We start from the raw sequence: 20,708 nt of genomic DNA on the forward strand, positions 1-20,708 counted from the left end.
GCAGAATGTTTAATATTTAATATTCGACCGATTAATCTATTTAAATACCTAACAGTTATGTGTAGTATATACCTACTGAATTAAAATATTTCAAGTTACTAAGAAACAAAGACTCGGAAAGTTTGGTTCATTCACTAGGACTCGTGACTGCAGTATAACCATTCGGAAAAAAAAGTAAAATATTTATCGGTAGAATAAAGCTACAAAAAACCCTATTACATCATAAGTCATGTGATATTTAAACATATAAACTTGCATCATGACTTATGTGACTCTTAACAGCTAAACGTACATCATGCGACACTTTGTAAACAGCTAAACCAAAAAAAGTAAAAAAAAATAGAGCTAGGCCTATCCATTCCTAATAAACCTACACAACGAAGTGATTGAAAAGCTAATGTTTATCTTATCATAGAGTTGGTTCACAGCACTGTAATGTCAATCGTAATGACAGTTCACTCAGTGGATGAAACTTTTTATGAAATTGTTGGTAACAAGAAATAACTGCCTTTCACGTGCCGTGAAATAACTGACATTATCAACAAAGGCTCAGAATCCGGTGAAAAACATAATTTTGAAGTTTATCGATGTAAAGATGCTACCTATAATAGAAATTCCGTAAAATTTTTTATTATAATAATTACTTTTAAAAGACATTCAAGCAAACAACGAAGCACAGGTATGATTAATAGTTCCGTGCAATATTAGCTATCATGTAACACAGCCTAAGGTGACATTTCTTAACACTACAGTCAAAAATTCATGCCAGTTCTCTTAAAAACGCAATCGCTTTATGCTTCAGTAGTAAGTACGACGGTTTATATTGCTAAAATGGAGTTTCGATATCCGTGGTGGGCACAACAGTGATAGCCTTTGCACCTTAAAACATACAAACTTAATGTCAGACAAAATGAGCTTTAGGGTATTGTAATCTGAGTTTACGTGTCATGCAACTCTACTTTTACACGATTCAAGGCAGATATTGATAAATACTATTTTTATAGGTTGATATAAAATATTGCATAACATTAAACCATTTCATACCGGTACATATTAAATATTAAACATTTGTCTGCTCCTTATTGGTTCGTATTAAGCATAGTACATCATTTATCCGCTTTTAATTAGTTTATACTAAACATCATACAGCATTTATCTCCTTCTCGCTTGCTTATATTAAATAACGTGGAACATTTACTAACAGAAACTCTTCAGATGACTCCGGTACCACGTTTTAATTCTGTTTGATTACGAAGGGTAATTAAGAGAACTAATACATTAACTAAAACAAGTAACATACATAAGTAATACCGTTTAGTGATTTTTTTGTTTTTGAATTTCGCGCAAAGCTTCACGAGGGCTATCTGCGCACAGTTTAGTGAATAAGATGTTCACAGTTTTACAACCCATCTCGTGTAGCTTAAAGAATATCTATGTGGCCAAGTATTTAATGAGCAAAGGCCATAATTTTGAAAATTAACTTTGACAAAAGATTTCAACTAAATTTGAATCTTTTGGTCAGTTTGCTAGTAATGTAGATCTCGCATTTTGCTGTTATTGTATTAGTAGAAAATACTGAACTTGCATCTTGAAGTTATTGTATTTGATAGCAATGAGTTCGTATATTGCAGTAATTCTACTAATGGACCATAAAGAACTCGTGCTTTGCGGTCACTTTGCTAGTACATAAAAATGATCTTCATGAGGCCACTTTGCTAGTACATAAAAATGATCTCCTTGAGGCCACTTTTCTAGTAAATGTTACTGACTTGGATCTTGAAGTCACTTTAATAATGAACAATACAGAACTCGTATATTTCGGCCTCTTCGCTTGTGAATAATAGTATATGTTATACATTGTATTTGTATACTGTATATAGGAAACACTGTAGATCCACTAATCTTTGCTCTTATAGTGTTTATTTCGTTTAGCAAACTTTATATATATGTGTGTGTACTTGCGTTTTAAAAATATTGAAATTTCCTATTTATGAATTTACAGAACCGTCTAAGATTTTTAAGACTTTTATATGCTACTGATTTGTTATCATGATTAATTAATATGACTTATGTAACCCACAAGGTGATTAGGTACTGTTGATTGATAAATTATGGTTTCATAATTACACGTGGTAAATGACGCTCACAGAAAAATCTATAATCCGCGCTTTATGAGAAGCTCACATAGCACATTTCTCCACTCACACATAAGCAGCATCAAAATAACTTTCAAAAGCAATAAATGTCTGGAACAAATCATTAAGCAGGCCAGCAAGACGACACACAGATACCCAAGGCACTCAACACAACAACCAGGATCACTTTGTCGTTCAGACTCCAAATCAACTGCACTGTTCAGGAGGTTTGTAAAATGTTTGAAGTTTGTGTTCGATTTAGTTCCAGCGAAATACACCACACTCTTCTAATCCACGTCAAACAACCTAATTACTTAAAACCAAAGAAATAATTCACGAAAAACCTTACACGTGTGAATAAACGAGAAGAGTTATACGATAACAAGAGAGAGAACATCAATAACGAAAATCAACTCTTTCGACATTAAAAAATATACATCTGACTAAACATATCACAGAGTATCAAACAACTGCAAAAATACTGAACAAGAGACAAACTAGTGAATCCACAAACTAAAGTTAGTTCTACAAATAAGAAACAAAATACCACCATCAATCAGAAGTTCTACATATTAAAAACAAAACACAGACCATAACCGTAGAAACAAAATACCACCATCAATCACAAGTTCTACACATTAAAAACAAAACACAGACCATAACCGTAGAAACAAAATACCACCATCAATCACAAGTTCTACATATTAAAAACAAAACACAGACCATAACCGTAGAAACAAAATACCACCTCATCAGAGAAAACAAAATTGATATAAGCAACCTACGGGTCCTACTAAATCACAAATAAAACACATCAATCGGATGCTAGGATTTTCCGACCAGTAGAAGCAAAAAAAAGAACTTTATTAAGTGAAATGTCATAAGAAATCCTCACGGATAAAATATAAGTGTCACGCAGAATTATAAAATAATTATGTAAGCTAAAATAAACACCTGAATTAAAATTAAAAATAAATCGCAATAATAATAATTCTTGGTGAATAAGTAATAATATATTAATAGTAACATGAATAATATATAATAATGCTAACAGGTAATATAAATATAAACTGGAAAAAATATAAAAGGAAACAGTACAAAAATTAAATTATAAAATTTAAATGTAGTCAAATATATGTACGTTTGCAAGTTGGCATATTCGATAAGCGGAAGGAAAAACCTTTCAAAACAGTTAAGTGATTTAAAACAGTGGATTTAAAAATTAAAACTAAATAGAAAAAATTGAAAAAAATTGTTAAATTTAAGATATATAATCAAAAGTTTTAAAATAAATTTAAAAGTTCATAAAATGTGTTCACGTGAATAAAAGTTTAATCTTATAAATTATATTTTTTTAGTTAATAAATTCGGTTTCATTTAATATAGGAAAATGGTTTTGATTATACGAATTTAGATGCAAGTGTTTTTATTTGTTTAAAATTAAGCACAAAGCTACACAATTGGATATCTATGCTCTGCCTACCACGGGTATTGAAACCCGTTTTAGCGGTGGGAATTCGCACACACACACCGTTGTGCCACTAAAGGGCTAGATGGAATAGAAAACGACTAACAGATAATCCTTACACGTCTTAGGTAGCCCATTGTTTAGTTTCACGTTTAATAAAACAAACAACTAGATTATTCTTGTAAATTTGTAAATATTTGTGTAATGTTACTTTGTAATAAAGGTTATTTATGACTCTATGGTTATCACCACATTTGACGGATTTTGTTTAGTTTCTTGGAAAAGCGCAATTTTGACATCACAGTTTCCTACGTTTGGTACATGTTTTTAGATCTTTTACATAACTTGGATCATACGTTTAGTATGAATGGGAACCCACTCATCAACGTGATTGAAAAAAGGATCACAGGTTTGAATATATCATTTAAGTCATCTAGATATCCTATATTGCTAGGAGTTTTAGGATGCATTTATAACTGCAATGAATACAAGTCTAAAGAGGTAATTATTTCTGTATAAATTACTATTTAGGCCCCAATTACAAGTTTTCATACAGTTTGGGTCTAAGAAAGGATACTCAATTATTAGAAAGATTTCAGGGTAGGATTATTAGGATGAGCCCTAGTATGAAAAGGTTATGTTATAGGAATAGGTTATTATATAGTGATAAAAGGACAACAGGAGATTTTACTAAAGTTCACAAGATTATCCACAGGATAAAAGTTCTGATTTATTTTGGATGTAAAGACAATGGAATAAAAGGACACACGTTTGAGGTTTCAAAAAGACATGCTAGATTCTAGTAAACAGTTATTTTTCTGGTACTAGCAGTGCGGCGATTGATTGCCCTATGGATTGAATTATCGTCGAAATAAGTGGGGAAAAGCACTTTACAGAAGATTAAGACGGTGGGTTTAAATTTTTAATTTCCCCAAGGATGGTTTCTGCAGGACAGTTCTGAAAAACCTAGTGGTACTGTTTGGTAGATTTATATAAGACCCTGTCATTCGAAACACTAGACAAGTGACATATATTTTTGATACTCTCCATTTTCAAATATCAGATATTCATTATTTATTTTTAACTGAAATTCCTGGTTTCATTTTCATTTGTTAAATATTTTATCAGAAGTAGTCGGTTCATATGTCCTTTTCTGACAATCCTTTCAGATGTTTCGCATTTTATTCCTATTAGTACTAAGTCTTTAATTATGTATTATGATATAATACCATAATTATTTGACCTTGATTGTTCAATAAGACAGTCTGATATGTAATTTTCAGTGGACATGTCAGTAAGTATGTTTTATCCCTTTATCGCTATTAGGCATAGTATAATTTTTCATATAGTTTAAATTAGCATTTGGTATCGTATTATTCTTCGATCTCTTGACTGGATGCAAGCCAATATTGTCTACTCGTTTCATTCTTACTGTTATAACTATTTTAATTTTTTTGTTTTTTTCGTTTACTTGAATGACTGGAAATTGTTTTTGAGAGATTGAATATTTTACTTCTTACAGCCAACTTTAGGTTTATCTACTTTAGTGTCATAATTGTGTTAGGGTCTTATACTATTTCAATATATTTCAAAATATTTGACTGATAGCTTAATTGCTTATTTTTATTGAGTTGCTAATTTTAATGAATTTGTCTTCTTAGATATGTTACCATTTATGCTTTAATCTGATTTTTTACATCCAGAATTGTACTCGTTAGGCATAACATCCAGTTTTAGGCTTAACAAAAATTATTACAAATTTCTAAGTTCTAAAGTGTTGCCGAACCTTCAACTTGTTCTTAATATAAAATATTATATATTAATATAAAATTGAGATTAACAAAATATTAAAATACATATAAAGTTTTAAACGTATACAAAATCTTTATACCTCTAAGGAAGTAATCGACTTCAAATACACAGTTAACGGAATTCTACCAAAAGACGTCTCACCGTTTTCAGCGCAAAAATGAAAGCAAGTTTAAGTATATTAGCCCTCTTTCACGATCGCGCGCCCGGGCATACAATAAATACATCGTAGATGGAGCTGTGGAGAATAACGAACAGATAATTTACTTTATGAACCAAGAAGTAATCGTTGTTGTAGGTTATAGCGCTCTTCTGGAGAAGGTAAGTATTATTTCGATACTTTTAAATCTTAGAATTGTTATTTTAGTGTTCTTTAAGTGTCACTAAGACAGAAATAGCTAAGCCTAAAGTTACTAAATTAGGCTTAGTACTAGATAATGAGTCACTTTTAGGTAACTACATGTGTTATTTAATCAAAAAGGAGAATTTATTAAACTGAAAAGATTAACTTAATATTTTTATTATTAGGTACTAACTAATAAAAAAATATTATATCAGTAACTTCTTAGAATTACGATTTAGTAGCAGTAATTAAATACATGTATATCATAACTGTGACACTCACATTGTTAGTTAAGGAATAACTTATAAGTATCGGTTAATAATGAATTTGATTTTACATTTATCTGCAGTTTATTTTATTGAGTGTAACGTGACTTTAGTTAAAGATTGAAGCTTATTCGGTTTTTCATACGTTATAAAACAGAATAAATAAATTGTGTTATCACAAAAATAATGTAAATACAAGTATTTTCATTTCTCATTTTAAAGACGAGCTCAATTAATTTAGAGAGAAAATAAGGTTGTGATAAAATACTGTAAAATATCGAACTTTAATATTAGACTTAACAGTGTTGTCTATAGGCTAATTGTATTTAGTTATTTTTTTATTCCTAGACTATATTAGTTCAACGCTCCTCAGTGGCTCAGCGATATGTCTGCGGACTTACAACGCTAAAATCCGGGTTTCGATACCCGTGGTGAGCAGAGCACAGATAACCTATTTTGTAGCTTTGTGCGAAATTCAAAAAAGAAACAAAAAACATTAATTCAAAAGTAATGTACATATTCAGCATTCATAGTTTGTTTGTTTGGCGCGATAATTCAAGAAGATGATTTTATTTGGGAATTCGGGTCTGATGTAAACATGTTGAGAAAGCAGTGAAGTTGTACAATTGGCATATAAAATTGGTAGGAGAAATTGTAGACTATTTTAAATAGAGTAGAGATGATAATAAAGCAAAAGGGTAAACTATTAGAGATACTGAGCTTTTGCATACAAAAAATACAGGAGCTAGTGATGACTTTCAACAGGTTGTAAACTATAGCAATAGGTTTAGTTGTGATAGATTTAATCATAAATAGTGACTCTGGAAAATAACATATTTATATTGATATAAACTAAATACTGGACGTGGAGGAAAGGAGAACAAAGGACAGATTGGGATGGGAATGAAAAGCATAAGGATGTTATTGTTAAAAGAGATTCGCTCATACGGCATTTGGATAAGATAGTCTGTAGGCTATATAGCAAGAAAAGGAGTTGGATTATGCTATCCAGGAGCAAATGTGGAAGACATAACTGACAAACGAAGTGATATATTAAAGGGTATTAGTAGTAGAGATACAGTCTTTGTAACAAACATAAGATCCAATGGTGTAGGATATGGTAGCTCAGAGGAGGTAATTATTAAGTTCAAGGCATTAATAAAAACATTCAAATAAAAGGCTGTAATAACTCAGTTTTGTCAGGAACACTGTTAAGGCCTTAATGGGGAAATAAAAGTATAAGTAGGACCAAATAGTAGGCTTAAGTTAATAGGTAAGAAAGAACAGGTAAGCTGATTGGATTTATGGGTTCAGATAAAAAAAAAAGTAAAAACAGGCTTTTCGAAATAGATAGCTTACATAATACAAGTTAGATTTTCCTGGTGTAAGCTTGTTACGATTTCCTGTGTTAAAACAAATTTTATATTAAAATCATTACTTACTTTAAGTAGAAAATAAAGATTCAAAAATGAAGTTTAGAGATAAAAATAGTCGAAAAGGTAAGATGAAAAGCTTATGTAAGATGGTGATTCAAGTGCTTATTTGGAGTTCGCTTGTTTGCAAGAGCCTTTAACTCACTGCTAGGGCAACTTTAAACTAATATTCGGTAGTAGAGATGTCATAATAATAATAAAAAATTAAGATGTATGTATAAGATGGGAACAATATACAAATATAGTTTTGATGGTTGGTATTATTGTAATACTAGAATTATAAGAAACTGAATGGATTAATTTAGATTACTTGTCAGAACACAGAATTTTGATATAATGAGAGTAATTAAAATATGGACAAACTTAGACACTTATGGTGAAATCAATTTATTTGAAATACATGGTCATAAATTGTTTATTAGAAGAGATAGAGAAATAAAACAATGGGATAAGTGGCTTTACATGTAAAATAAAAGTAACAGGTACTTTTAAGTTGAGGATGTCAAAGCTAATAAAAATCATGTTGGATTTACTTAGTTTTCTGTTTGTGGCATTATAGAGGAGAAAGCTTCGAGTTAAAAATTTGTAGCAGATAGATCACCACATGAGATTGATGAAATAAATAAGAAACTCTTCTCCAAAACAGTGTTGATAGCTTCTTCTTTAGTAACATCAAGGAATTTATATTAACAGTTTCTTGTCATCACTTTCATGCAATCGGTAAAGCCATTTCAAACCACATTATTTTTCCTGAACGTTTAAGCTGATATCACATGATGCTAAACGTTCCTTATTTAGAATAACTAAATAAAATTTAGTGAAGTTGTGATGAAAATTGGCAATAATAATCACCTATAAATAAGATTCTTTTGAAAGTTGAGCATGGCCGAGTGGCTAAGACGCCAGATTCGCAATCTGTAGGTCGTCATGAACAATGTTTCTTAGACATAATTGCAAAAGTGATTCATAGTTTAACGTTTTAGGCTGTAAGTATTATCAACATAAGTGTTTATTTTATCTGAATTACAAGGTAAGAAAAACAGTGAATGTACGTTATTTATTTTATATTTAGCGTAAGGTTTTTTTGATAAAAAATTAAGTTAACTTTATAGAAGAAAACTAAATAGTATATTATAATTTCATAGTATAGTGCTCAATACAATTAAAACCTATAATTATTAGAATGCGTTGAATCACGAATTGGGTATCATAATAATAATTTGATTAAAGGAAAATTAATTTTATTTGTTTTTCAGTTTCGCGCAAAGCTGCACGAGGGCTATCTGTGCTAGCATTCCCTAATTTAACAATATAAGACAAGAGATAAGGCAGCTAGTCATTACCACCCACCGCCAACTCTTGGGCTACTCTTTTAATAACGAATAGTGGGATTGACTGTCACATTATAACGCCCCCACGGCTGAAAGGGCGAGCATGTTTGGTGTGACGGGGATTCGAACCCTTGACCATAAGATTACGAGTCGAACGCCTTAACCCACCTGGCCATGCCAGGCCAATTAACTTTAAACCAATCTTTAAAACTATATTATAATAAGCGTTTCCCCAAGCAGCTGCTATCAATAATTCACCGTCATGAATTCTTTTAGTTCCGCTGATTATTTTTCATAATGTTTGGTAACTGGATAGGTTAACAAGAGGAAAACCGGGGTTCATTTTAACTTTTATTGTGTATGCATTAAAATTTACTTCCTTATTGTTTAAAATAAAAGCTAACTTCTGGTAATGTATTAGCTATTGTGCTGTTTTGCATGTCTTATGTCTTGTTTCTAATGTTTTTTTGTGTAAAAATATTAATTTACTCATTTGTTGCTTACAAAGTTAGGTACAAGAGCTTGAAACGTCAAAAAAAAAAAAAGGGCCTTAATATTAATCTTGTTTGTAATTTTGTTGTGATTTGTATTTTGAAGGCGGCTGGTACGGGTATTAAAACTTTAATTAAAATAAAATACAGAACCACGATTCAATCTTCTTAGGTCATTCACAGGTTATTAGGGACGAGAGAATGGATTTTTACTTCAAGTTGGTTTCTCGTCATCACGAGTTGTTGTTTTTTGTAAAAATGTTCATTTTATTAATCATTGCTTAAAAGTCAGGCACAAGGTCGGTGTACAAGAGCTTGAGATGTCAAAAAGAATAAAATCTAAACCTCAATATTAGTTCTTATTGAAATCCCAAACAAACAAACAACGTTTACCTGTTAGTAAACGAAACTCCATAGCATCTGGCAAAATATCAGGACCTCAAGTTACAGATCTGTCCTACTTGGGCCAATTTTACTATACAACCAGTAACGAAAAATTATTCAAAAGTTGATTTGATGTAAGGATGGTGAAATTCAGAAACTAGAGAATACTTACGATGGGAAGAAAATCTATATCACCTATTTCTGCATAATTATGCATCTGCACGTTCTTTCACTTTATAAACTTTGCTGCTTTAAACCAGCCATCTTTTTACAAATAACAAATATTAAAATCGGTATGCTTTCACTCTTAGCTGTAATAAAAAGAGTTTTTTTTGTTGAATAACGGTATTCACATGTGGCTTATATTTTCATCTAATGAGACTCCTAGTTGTAGTTTAAAAGGACATATCAGTGTGCCAAATTTGAAAAAAAAAATCCATAGAAGTTAAGTATGTTTTTTGACATATAAATTTCCGTACTTTTAATGCAAAGAAAACACAAAGAAAAACAGGAAGAAAGTCAGTTAAAATTGAGGTATTCCTCAATGAATTGCCTTGATATACCAAGTAAGAGTCCAATAGAGTACATTCACTGAAAATATTTGATAATTTATATTACTACAGTTTGAGATACAGAAGATAGAAAAATCGTTAAACTATCACTGCTGTTAATAACCCACAATGTGTTCTGTAGCAGGTTGTTTTGGCTGCATGATACACTGCCGTGTGTCTCGATACGAGATTTAGTTTCAGGCACATAAATTAAAAAGAGTTACAGTAAATTTAAGGGGAAATAAGCACTTAGAAGCTGTTCAGAGTGGTTTGTTTCAACGATTGGTTAGGGATATTTCATGAACAATATTTATTTTTAGATTTATTGCTAACTCTTGACAAAGAAATAGCTGGTAGGTTGAGTAATGAATGGATACAGATAATCTCTGAGATTTTGGTTCCAAGTACCATAAAAGCAAATTTTATAGATGAGACAAGAATTATGTGCTTTTAATTGGGGAACTAAATTAGTTGAAAATACTGATTAAGTATGGAAAAAAATTTAAATAAATGATTATATATTTTAGATACTCATTTTTTCTCATAGACAAAAATAGGGCGGCTGGAAGTAAAAACTGAGGTTGATTTAAAAATAATACAAAGAATAAAATTGAAGAAAGGCAGTATAAATATAATAAATGACTTGAGAAGATCAAGATAAGTAATCGAAATAGGAAATTAGAAAATGTAAAAACTATATGAAAAAATTGGTTGAAAATGTAAAATTAAATAGTCAGGACTTCTTCAAATACATTAAGGGTATGAATGTTAGGACGGGAATAGAACCCTTGAGGTTTTACACTGGAACACTAGTATATGATAATTATGGGATGTCTGTATTATCAAATTGCACATTTTCTTCACTTCTTACACAGGAAGATTTAAGTAATATTTATCAACCCGAACAGTTGTTAGATGGAAATAAGGTTGAACAAGTTGAATATACCAATTCAGAGATTCTTAAGGGAAAAATGGAAGTTTCAAGAATAATAAAGCACCTCAGACAGATAATATTTACCTAACAGTTTTCAAAGATAGGAATAACTTTAATAATTTTATGGGACAGAAAGCATCGCCAAAAGAATTTAAAGTATTATGTAAATAAATACTAAACATAAATCTAAGGAAGGTACAATGCCATTGATCATACTACAATTGGAATATTGTATTCAGTCTTGGACTCCTTATCTCAGATCAAGTTTTGCTCTCAGAGCGAATCTATAAAGTAGTATGGTAATCTGTGTGTAGGATATTACCAAGTTTATTATTTTAAAAGCAACAGATAATTGTCGGTTTAATTAGGTTAAGTGAGAGTATTTAAAAGGAATTTGATACGATAAGACACAATAATCTTCTTTTCAGGCTAATAGCTGAATAATACTATGTTAGATGGTTTACAGATCTTTCTTACTATGTAATGATGAAAGTAAAAAGCTAATAATGTTTTGTCTGATACTTTGTGTGCCGTAATTAGACCTTGTCTTGTATGTTAAGGATGAACTTTATCCTTTTATAATCTCTCTCAAGACTTTCCTGAAAACGGCAATAGACAGGATACTAACAAAGTAGTATTTAGTGACAGTTTCAAACAAAAGCAACCAATTAATAATAAGAGGATTTTATCTGCTGCCAAAAATGACAACGATGGATATTCAACAATCACTATAGTTTTACTGTAAAGGGATCTCAATATCCGTATTCTCCATAACGGAAATCATGTAATGTATTGCAAGACTAGAAACTTCGGTGCATAGTGCAGAAACGACCCCTTTTTTACATTGCACATTTCATGTTTTATGTAAATAATGTACAACAAATTGTTATTTTTAGAGCTTTTTCTTCCTGATTATTTCAGCCTATTTGTGAAATTGCTAGTGAGAAAAATGTTAGTGTTGGTGGTGCTCGCGTAACAGCTTTGGGCTTAGCTCTAAAGATCATTATGAAGAACATACTGTTACAAACATGATTTAGCGGATAACAAAGGAATAATTCACATTTATTCGTAGACATGCATAGCAATTAATCACTCTAGAGATTTAATCTGACCATGAGGCAAGTTTCCTTAGAAATCCAAATGCATGTATTTTTCTAACTAGCAAAAATATCAACTTAAAATTAAAAGACAGTTGTTTGATATTGCTGTAAGTCTATGTAGAACATTAGGGTCAAGGTTATCAATATTAAAATGTTAGAAACTTTCTTAGGATAAAGATTTACAAGTACCTTTATCTTTGGATTTCTCGTTTTTCTTCCATTATGTCGTCGTATTTGGATGTAAATGCTCCAGAAAATCGTTGTAATTCTATTTGTATAGATTTTCCTAATGGCTAAAAGGTTTTTCGAACATGCACCCTTGTAAGAATATGAAGCTATAGATTACGTCCAATGATTCCTAAGTCATTAAATTCAAAAATTACTTCGAAAAACTTGAGAAAAATAAAGTGGAGCAAAAAACCCTCTTTTAATTTGTGTACACGTTTTCTTGTGGTGTTGTCTGAGAAGTTCATAAAACACCCGTCCTAAATATTAATGTATATTGTGTACGATTTAGAGTTACTGTTCGATTTGCTATTTTAATACGATTAGAAACGAGTTTACTATTATATGATATCATATGCAAAATTTTATAGAGATATAACATACATTTCCACTGTTATTGAGGGTAATGAAATTCCTCAATAAGTTTATTTTGTAATGTGAGAGAATGGGGTTGCGTTACAAGTAAATGTATATTTATTTATTATCCGTGAGTCAAACTGCGGATTTAATGTATATAATAAAGCTAGAAAAATGACAATAAAGATACTTTACTTAATTATTTTAAAAACATATCCACAGGCGAAAATGGTTTATTTCACGCGAGGATTTCGGACAGTATACTTCATGAGGTTTAATTATTGCTGTTAAGCCTCATAATGTTCATGTGCATTAACTGTCAAGTTGGCTTGAAACTTCATTATTAAGCAAAGAAGCAAAGACAATAAACTTGAAATGGTTACTAAACTAAAACTATGTGTACAGTAGCCTATCCATTTAAACTCCGTCTTTTCAGTTATCACTAAGTTTTGTGTCCACCGAATGTTATCGAAATCGGTTTAGCAAATTTCTCATAACAGTTTGTAACACCAGAGAGACAGACGCACAACACTGTTATTATATATTTAAAATTGAGCGCGTCCTGAAGAGCCAAGTTACAAAAACTGACTTATAAAACAGAGGATAATGGCACTTTATAAGTATTATTTGTATATGAACTTGTAACATATAACGAGGTGCCATAGGCAGTACGTTTAGCACTTATGTATTTCGTATACAGCGATTTCCCGAATTTTCTGAATAAAGAAGGAACATATGTCACATCTTTGTAGAAGATAACTGTTGGTGTATCAATATTATTAAACGACATTGTGGAGTAACGTCTTCTTGTACCGTTAACAATATAATAATAATGATTTTACATTACAGAATGTTTACAAGCCAAAAACACATATACTTTTGGTCTTTCTAAACGTAGTCTTAAAAGTCAACTCAATATCAAATGTAATGTTTGTGAAGATGCAAAGCCCAAGACTGAGTTTACTTGAGCGTATTATAAAGAAAATTGAGGTGTTGGACAGCAGTTCGTAATAATGGCCATGAGAACGACCTTGATCTGATATAAAGAAAACGATTCAAAAGACAGCAATGGATCTGAAACATTGTTCTTATAAATGCTGTCCAATTAGTTGAGTATCATAAAAGCTAGAAAATAGGGAAGACACAATTTTTTTTGTTATAAAGACTAGAAATGCTTAAAGTAAATACAAAAGTTATACAATGTATATACGTAGTGATTTGGCAACGGTAGGAGAAGATAGTCATTTCTTGTCTCAAAACAAATTCAACGTACACTAATTAACAGACATATAGGCAAGCAACACTGAATGTTTTATTCAAACTCGAGACTAATGTCGGAAAGCATAGTACAACTCACGTGCTACGCTTGAACTCGTAGATTTAGTTTTTCTGAAGTCGATTGATGAATAGAGACAACATTGAATATCCTCTACACCCATTAACCTAATATCAGTGTGAATGAAATATCAGCCATATGGTACATTTGTAACGCTTATTTGTGGTTTTTCTGTGGTTACCAGACACACAACACTAAATTATATGCACCGTCTCAACTAATGTCGGTGTAGGTAATACCAGTCACTTGCTGCATTTGGAAATATTAGTTTTAGCTTTTCAATAGTTAACAGATAAACAGACAGACGACTCTGATGATTCTTTCCCGATCTCGACTAACATATAAGTGAATGAAATACCCGTTGATTTAAAAGTGTGAAATTAGCGTCTTATCGTATTTTGCATAGCACTTTCATATTCAAGCTATGAACTCCAAAATGTCCGATTACAAAGTTCTGTTATCAGTACATGAGAGGTTATTTCAATAACAAACTTTCAGATGCATTAAATCTGCACAAAAGAAAAATAAGAAGTGAATATGTGATGATGAAAATGATAAATACGGTGTCGCTAAATTCAGAAAACAAAGCTTCTGTTTTTTAATAGATAATATTTCAATAAGGTAAGAAGTTTTCAGTTATCGCCATGATAAGTAGCCTATATCATCACTTATATCTATTTATTAATTAATTACTAGAAATGTTTGAAAAAGTTCTTATGGAGTACAAAGTAAACTAACATTTGTATCCACCAAAATTTGTAATAACTAGGAAAAACTACTTGGCCTCAGATAATTTACTAATACATTTTTAATGAGATATAATATTTAAAAAAAGGGTTAGCTGTTGAAACATTTTACAATAAGCTACAATATTTGAAACGCTCTACATTAAATAAGATTATTTTCTAGCATTGCTTTATTATGACAAAGTGATACTTTTCCTAGAGGCTAAGAGTATTTGTATATGAAGTTATTTTTCCTTTTCAAATCTGAGAAAAGCTTGAAGGATTAGTTTTAACGTTCTGAACTTTTCAGAGAATTGAAATAACACACGGCTTTCACTCAGAAGTTTGATAAACAAGGTAAATATTCAGATAACAAAACAATTCGAACAGAGACTATCTAGATTTTAAGTATAAGGTTAAGGCAGTTAGACAATCGACGAATATAACCAGTTAAGTATAATTGTTGATTAGTAAAAAATATTTGTTTGTAATGAAAAAGATGGATTTTCGCGTGTGTATTGTACATATAATTGAAGATGAAAGTTATAATTAAATATATCATATTCATAGAAACTTACCAGACAAACAATTTTAATCACCAATACCCAGGTCAACTGAAGTGACGTTTTGTATATAATTTAAATGATTGCTTTATGAAAGACCTGTTTTGTTGCGGTGCTTGTACTAATGACGTAATTTAAAACTGCCTTCTCTAAGACAGATATTCCCGAGAATCGCGGTCTCGAATCACCGTCACACCGAACATACTCACCCTTTCAGCCGTGGGGACGTTATAATGTGACGCTCAATCTCACTGTCAGTTGGTAAAAGAGTAGCCCAAGAGTAAGCGATGGGTGGTGATGAGTAGTTGTCTTCCCTCTAGTCTTACACTGCTAAATTAGGGACGGCTCGCACAGATAGCCCTCGTGTAGCTTTGCATGAAATTCAAAACAATTCAAATCCAAACTTTCTCAGAAGAAGTTCCCCCATTTCAGAACATTTTGTATCCTGAGAACCTGCACTCAATTAATTAATCTATAAATGATGAGTACCTTAACACTATTACGTGTTTTCTCTGACACTTTCCTTCGACCCTTTGGGATTCATTACTCCCATTTATGAACCTCCACATTAAGGCAATGAAGTATATTCATTTGTTTATTTCCTGTAGTTCACTCTGCTGTGTTGTTACTTTTGTTACATGCTGTGTTGTTACTTTTGTTACATGCTGTTTTGTTACTTTTCTACTACTGAATAACTGTAAGAGTTAATTTCAAAACTTCAAATAGATTTTCCTATGTAATCTAGTTTTGTCTTAGTTATTGCTTGGAAACATCGAAACATAAGACACTCTAGCGTTTTATTCACATCTGTACAAATCAGTTTAATAAACAGAAGCGTTGTATAAACGTTTTTACAGAATGTTTGGTTGATATTTTTCTCAAGTCTTCTAATGTTTTCTGCGAATGAAGTTGTTAGCGGAACTGTGCCCAAGTGGTCAAGGTCAGAGCTGCCCGACCGTACCCTCTACCGACCCAGACACTAGGGGTCATTGGTTTCTGTAGTGTTTTGCATTACACTAGTTTCAACTCTGTCCAAACACCGTGGTCTGTTGTCGGATATACTAAGTGTTCAAGGGGGTCGTCAGTCTGCGTTGTTTACATCCTCCAGTCATTTTTAGGGTAGAAACAATAACTATTACACAGTGTTACATAACAGATCACAATACAGTTATACGAGGCTACTGCTAAAAACGTGTTGAATGTTTAAATCCAATGAAATACTTCAATTTATTACTCATGAAAATAGTTCTCTACAATTAACAAACGGCCCCTTTTTCCGCTTTGGTAACAGAGAAGCTAGCCTCGATACAGAAGTTCAGTTTTTTTCGCCACAGTTTATACATAGACTTTACATTGCATAGAAAAACTGTTAACAATGGCAGCAGACACCTGCTCAAGTATTCGGTTTCAAAAACGCGAAAGTGTGCAAATTATAATGTGGTTGTTTTTACTACATCGGCTTCTTCAAAACAATGGGAAAAAAAATCACCCATCAATTTTAGGGTTTCGGCTAGTGTAAAATTGTAAACTAGTGTAAAGACTAGTTTAGAATATGACACAAAAGACATACAACTACAGCATTTCAGATGTTGATATACCTAAATATTATGCTTATTACATAGACTTAAAATGTTATAAAAGGATGCTAATAATAAGTTATTTTAATTTAGTTGTAATTTGTTTAGTAAGCGATTATTAATTTCCCTATCTGATATGTGAATATCAAAGATATTAAAGAAAAACACAGTTCCTGCTATAGTTTTAAGTTTATGTCATTATTCATGAAAACTGCTGTGTAAAAAATAGTGTGAGGTGTTAAGGATCCAATCAAGAAACAGTTTATAAATTTAACAGTTTTCATTTTGATCATAAATAACCTAACAATATAGCTCAGAGTTTAAAAAGTAACGCATAAGTTAATGAATTTAATTTTTTATACCAAACTAATGGTAAATGTTTGATATCACGAAGCAGTACAGAAGAGAACTCAAGTCAATGGTTAGAGATAGGGGTCATCGTTATTATTTTCAAGTATGATCACTATAAAACCGAAGAAATAAGATGTCCTTTCCCCAAATTCAAATACCTTTCGCCGCGTGTGATTAAAATATTATTCTATTAGTCTAACAAATCAACAACGAAAATTTAAAACTGTATACATTATGGAGAATTAAGTCAGAGATTAATTTGAGACTTTACTGTACATTGAAAAAAAAACACACGAATGTAATGAAAACTTAAACTGAACAATTACTGCATCAGTGTAACAAAAACTAGCAAGTTCGATGAACACATTTGATATGCATTTGAAAAACAAACAGCAACACACAATCATTTAAAGCTCTTCAAAGCAAATATAAACGCATCTTTGGACTACATTGTTCTATCTTGAAATACTGCTATTCCTCTCTTATTTAACTACGAGGTCTAGTTCTCGCTGATAATACTGTCATTATAATCTATAACAATTGCACGCTAGCTTATATTGCTATCAGCTTAAGACATAAAATTAAGTTCTGTATCTTAATGTTGTAATCCACCTCTACCTAATATACTTGTCATCACATACCGTACATTCAGATTTAGGCTATATGACTGTCATTTTAAACTAAACATGAGCTGTTACTTAAACTGCTGTGATGTTACACCTCTAGCTTATGTTTCTTTAGTTTAAAGATGTAGTTCAACTTTTGCTTATACTGCAGTAATTCTAAGGAGTATAATTCACTTCTAGCTTATACAACTGCCATTGTAAACTATAAAAGTTACCCTCGGTTTATGTTGCCGTCATTTTACACTATAGACTTCAGATTTAGCTTATACTGGTGTAATTTTAAACTATGTAGGTGTGCTATCATTTTGAACTATAAAATGTATCTCTTGCTTAAACTGATGTAATTTTAAACTACAAAATTCAGATCTAGCTTATTCTTCTGTTATTTTAACTGTAAAATTCATATCTCTCTTATGTTACTGTCATTTTCAAAACAATAGAATCCACCTTTACGCCAGTTGCTATCAATTGCTACTATACATTTATCCTTAGTTTATATTATTTTCATTTAACACAATACTATTAAATTATATCTCTTATTTCTGAACCATTAAGTCATGAACTTCACTTTTAAATTATGCTGTTCTAATCTTAAACTACAGAATTCAACTGTAACTTATATTTCTGTCATTTGAAAAGGCTCCCTAGTGGCTCAGCAGTCTCGCGATGTTAAAAATAGGGTTTCAGTACCCATGGTGGGCAGTGTACAGATAGCCCACTGTGTAGCTTTGTATTTAAAAACAACCAAGACATTTTAAAAGCTATAAAACGCACCTCTAGCTTATATCACTGTCATTTTAAATACTATATAATTAATCTCTATCTTATGTTGCTGCCATTTCAAAAAACTATATAATTACTTTTAGCTTATGTTTTTCTGTCATTTTAAAAAGTTATAATTAATATCTAGCTTATGTTGCTGTCATTTCAAAAAACTATATAATTCACTTCAGCTGACGTTGCTGTCATTTTAAAACCTATACTATTCCTCTAGCTTATGCTATTGTCTTTCTGAAAACTATATAATTTATCTTTAACTTATGTTAGTGTCATTTTAAAAAATATATAATTTATTTCTAGCTTATGTTCTGTCATTTCAAAAAAGTATATAATCCATATCTAGCTTATATTACTGTCATTTTGAAAACTATATAGTTCATCTCTGGCTAATGTTGCTGTCATTTCAAAAACTATATAATTCATCTCTAGCTTATGTTGCTGTCATTTTTAAAACTATATAATTCACATTTAGCTTATGTTTCTGTCACTTTAAACTATCAAATTCAGTTCTGGCTTCTACTGATGCCATTTGAAATTTTACAGTTCAATTGTACTTGATTAATGTGTAATTTTAATTTGTAGAGTTTAGCTCTACCTTATATTGTTATTTTAAACCATAGATTGAGTTCAATATTATACTGATATTATTATGAACTAATTTAATTCCAGTTCGTTTATAATTCTGTCGTTGAAAACTACTCAGTTCAGTTGTCGTTTATAATGCTGTCATTAAAACACTATAAACTTTATTCTAGTTTGCTTACATTCCTGTCATTGTAAGCTATACAATTCAGTTGTAATTTATACTGATGCCATTGTAAACTATAATGTTTAATTTTATCTTGTTACATTCTTGTCATTGTTAATTATACAATTCATTATAGTTTATACTGCTGTCACTGTTAATTATACAATTCATTATAGTTTATACTGTTGTCATTGTTAATTATACAATTCATTATAGTTTATACTGTTGTCATTGTTAATTATACAATTCATTATAGTTTATACTGCTGCCATTGTTAATTATACAATTCATTATAGTTTATACTGCTGTCATTGTTAATTATACAATTCATTATAGTTTATACTGCTGTTATTGTAAACAATAAAATGTATTCTACTGTGCAAATATTTCTGTTATTGTAAACTAGAAATTTCAACTGTGCATTATATTGTTGTCATGAAAATTGTATAATGTAACTCTAATTTCATTTACATTTTTGTGACTGTAAATTATACACACCATTTATGAGTTATATTGTTGTCATTGTAAAGTATGAAGGTCAATTTAGGTTAATGTAGTTGTAATTTTAAATTACGGCTGAAAGGGCGAGCATGTTTGGCGCGACGGAGATGCGAAACCGCGACACTCAGATTACGAGTCGCACGCCTTAACACGCTTGGCCATGCCGGGCCGTTTATGTTTGTATATACATATTTATATTGTTGATTTCAAGTGTATGACGTGGACTCCGCCAGTATATTTGTTAATAGAAAATATATCATTTAGAACGGGCTTATATTTGTGATAAAATTGGAATTTTTTTTTACATAAAATATTCAAACATACACACACATAATGTATAACCCAACATTCTACAAAACTCAAAACTGTTTTGATGGGCATTTTGAGTTATTATACTACAAGACTGGGTTTTGTTTGATTTCCTTTTACTATTTTTAATACAACTGATATGTGCAGTATTATTAACATTTGAAGTAAAGTCAAATGTTTAACGTCTGCTATATATATTTTTTCGCTGATATTTAAATTATGTGGAGATAATTAATTTTTCTCTTTTTTCTTTTCTTTGTCCTCAGTGGTTTAGAGGACTTATAATGCTAAAAACCGGGTTTCGGTAGCAGTGGTGGGCAAAACACAGATCGCCCATTGTGTAGTTTTGAGCTTGACAACAAACA

General features: G+C 30.9%; 2 long non-coding RNA genes across 17 annotated transcripts in view; one reads left to right on the top strand and one right to left on the bottom strand.

Annotated features, from left to right (window-relative positions):
• Window positions 1-20,708, bottom strand: part of LOC143225788 (uncharacterized) — a 95,430-nt gene that overhangs the window by 67,482 nt on the left and 7,240 nt on the right. For 3 of the 13 annotated variants that reach the window (XR_013014081.1, XR_013014084.1, XR_013014080.1), the window contains exon 1: window positions 5,495-5,623. The exons of 7 other annotated variants lie outside the window; for them this stretch is intronic. This is a non-coding gene — a long non-coding RNA (uncharacterized LOC143225788). Of the gene's footprint in view, window positions 1-5,494; window positions 5,624-20,708 lie in introns of those variants that run through there. 3 more of the 13 variants (XR_013014082.1, XR_013014076.1, XR_013014077.1) reach the window with 3 other exon arrangements.
• Window positions 5,603-20,708, top strand: part of LOC143225790 (uncharacterized) — an 85,262-nt gene continuing 70,156 nt past the window's right edge. For all 4 annotated transcript variants that reach the window (XR_013014086.1, XR_013014087.1, XR_013014089.1 and 1 more), the window contains exon 1: window positions 5,603-5,733. This is a non-coding gene — a long non-coding RNA (uncharacterized LOC143225790). The remainder of the gene's footprint in view (window positions 5,734-20,708) is intronic.

Source organism: Tachypleus tridentatus, chromosome 9 (assembly GCF_004210375.1).
Source record: "Tachypleus tridentatus isolate NWPU-2018 chromosome 9, ASM421037v1, whole genome shotgun sequence".
NCBI classification, from domain to species: Eukaryota; Metazoa; Arthropoda; class Merostomata; order Xiphosura; family Limulidae; genus Tachypleus; species Tachypleus tridentatus.